General features: G+C 36.6%; 1 non-coding gene across 1 annotated transcript; it reads right to left on the reverse strand.

Annotated features, from left to right (window-relative positions):
• Nucleotides 1-1,692: 1,692 nt before the first annotated feature.
• On the reverse strand, nucleotides 1,693-1,798 carry LOC126015308 (U6 spliceosomal RNA). The gene has a single exon (XR_007498186.1). It is a non-coding gene; the product is annotated as a U6 spliceosomal RNA (small nuclear RNA).
• Between the last annotated feature and the right edge of the window lie 1,189 nt (nucleotides 1,799-2,987).

The following is a 2,987-nucleotide window of genomic DNA, read 5'->3' on the forward strand; positions in this document are numbered from 1 at the left end:
AAGAAGAAATATGTTTGAGAGAACTGTGGCTTTTTCTGGAGGATAAAGCAAATAAAGATTCTTAGAAGCAGCAAACAAGTTATGTGTTCAAAAGAAAACTTGGGCGTGAAGATCTACCCTAGGTAACCCTTTTATTCAAATGTGATTGTTCAACTATGTTCATCGATCTGAGGGCTCCTGACTGCTCTAGAATCACTCTGACAGTGCCTCATTCTAGAAGATTTTGGTCTATGCAATGAACGACTTCTCTCAAATGCTCTCTTCCTAACCTCCCAATCTTGGAAACTAGTGAGAAGAAAATATAGTGTTAATAACTTGAACAATGTTGCGAGAAAAATATAATGTGAAGAAGAGTTATGGGACAGTAATAGTCTCTTTGAAGAGCTGTCTTAATAAATGACAGTGAAACATATTTTTAAATATATACATAGTTTAACATTGTATTTCCATTAGATCAAATATTTACTTTTGACCTGAAGTACAAGAAATAAGGCACTTGCCCATCATTCAATGATTGCTAGTACAACCAACTGCACCATATGACCTACAAGTACTTTCAATAGTAACTAGAGCTAACAGCCAAAATACCTCCTTAGTCTCTTGAGGTCCACACCTAGGGATACCAACCCCAGCTCTCCAAATGAAGAAAAAGAAAGTAAACAACCAATAAAACATTACTTATTTAACATCTTCTCCAACATTTTATTTAAACCTTTCAACCTCACCACATTCCTCATTTCTGGAAATAAGAAACTACGCCCAGCTCACACCATCTGTATTCCTGGTACTCTTTACCTATGATACATTTCTCCTATGGATGATGTATTTTTCCATTTCTTTAAATTTTTCTATTTGGGAACGGTGAAGTACAATGTCAACCATAGTTTAATGCATGCTATGTTCCAGCACCAGTTCTATCAGAGTGTGAATTTCCTTCCACCACATTACCTCTCACTCATCAACTTTCTTTGACAGTTGTAATTTTAAATTTGGTTGTTATTGTTTGGTTTGCCTATTTTCAGTGTTATTTACTCTGTACAACATCAATGTGCCCAAGGCTATTGGCCTTCTGCTAATAATTCTTAGATTTCTTTCCCTCTGTCCTCTCTTCACGTTAACTCCACAGATTGTTGCTAATATATATATTTGGTTTTTGGAACACACCCGGTGACGCCCAGGGGTTACTCCTGGCTATGCGCTCAGAAGTCGCTCCTGGCTTGAGGGGCCATATGGGATGCCTGGAGATCGAATTGCAATCTGTCCTAGGCTAGCGCTGGCAAGGCAGACACCTTAACCTCTAGCACCACCGCACCGGCTCCTGTTGCTGATATTTTGCTACACATGTTATTACTGATGTGAGATGATAGATCATTGACAATTTGATATTGATTTCTGTAATAATTGATAATGCAAATTTTTTATCATTATCTTGTTTGCCACCAAGCAATTGTCCTCTGAAAGGTGGCTTATTATATTCTAGCCCTTTTCGGATAGAAGTTTTGGAATTCCTGTTGTTGTTGATCTGTATTTTTTATTTACCCTGACAGTCAGCCCTTTATCTTATGTGTCAAGTGTGAAGAGTTTCTTCATTTAGCTGTATATATTTTAGTGCTTTAGTAGATGTTTTCTTTGTCATGCAAAACATTTTTAATTTGATTTAGTTCTTGTTGTTTAATTTTTATTTATTTATTTTTAAATATGGAACTCTTCATGAATTTGCATGTTATCCTTGAACAGGGGCCTGCTAATCTTCTCTGTATCATTTCAATTTTAATATATGTGCTGCCAAAGTGAGCAACTGTTGTTTAATATTTGTTATTTTTGATGCGCATTATTTATTTGTCCTTTAAAATCACTATTTTATGGAGACCAACCATATGACCTCTTTACATATCAAAAAAAAAAAAAAAAAACCTACTTGTCACTATATTTCCAATGTGCTTTAACAAATTTCCTTTAAGATTTATTTTCGGGGCCGGGTAGGTGGCGCTGGAGGTAAGGTGTCTGCCTTGCAAGTGCTAGCCAAGGAAGGACCGCGGTTCGATCCCCCGGCGTCCCATATGGTCCCCCCAAGCCAGGGGCGATTTCTGAGCACATAGCCAGGAGTAACCCTTGAGCATCAAACGGGTGTGGCCCAAAAAAAAAAAAAAGATTTATTTTCAGGGGCTGGAGAGATAGCATGGAGGTAGGGCATTTGCCTTGCATGTAGAAGGTCAGAGGTTCAAATCCCAGCATCCCGGGATTTGAGCCTGCCAGGAGCGATTTCTGAGTGTAGTGGTAGGAATAAGCCCTGAGCGCTGCCGGGTGTGACCCCAAAACAAACAAACAAACAAACAAAAAAAAGATTTATTTTCAGATGAACTCTATGTATATAACTTGCAAACTACTATTTTTACTGCATAATTAATATTACTAGATAGATCTAAATGTACCTATTCTCTTTGCATCTCTTCCTATATCCCTTCATTCTACATATTTGTATGTATAACCTATTTATTAAGTTTCTTTATGCTATGAAAATTGGATGGGTGACTGAGAATGTACACATTGTTTTCCTAAAGACTGAGTAAGTTGAATTCCAAAGAGCACTGATCGAGGATATTTTCCCCCACAAAACACTGTTTAGTTCTTCATGACTATGCTATTCTCTCTTGGGCCATTCTCTTTTGTGCCATTCTCAATGCTGCTTTGGTTTGAATTACTGATAATCAAAGATGCAGAATACTTTTTTGATATCCATTGGCCTATATATATCTTTGAGGAAGTTTCTGTTCATCTGTCACCTTCAGTTTTGATGGGGGTTATTGATTTTTACTTGTAAACATATTTTCCATTCCCTACCCTCTATTCTTATTATTACAATATATTGATTACTTTGAACTTCTAGTATGTTTTGAAGCTGAACCCCTAATATGTCTTTCTGCATTTTTCTTTTTTCTAAAAATAAAGCTTCTGAATCTCTCATGTCCACATAGATATTTTAAAAT

This window comes from Suncus etruscus, chromosome 7 (genome assembly GCF_024139225.1).
Source record: "Suncus etruscus isolate mSunEtr1 chromosome 7, mSunEtr1.pri.cur, whole genome shotgun sequence".
NCBI classification, from domain to species: domain Eukaryota; kingdom Metazoa; phylum Chordata; class Mammalia; order Eulipotyphla; family Soricidae; genus Suncus; species Suncus etruscus.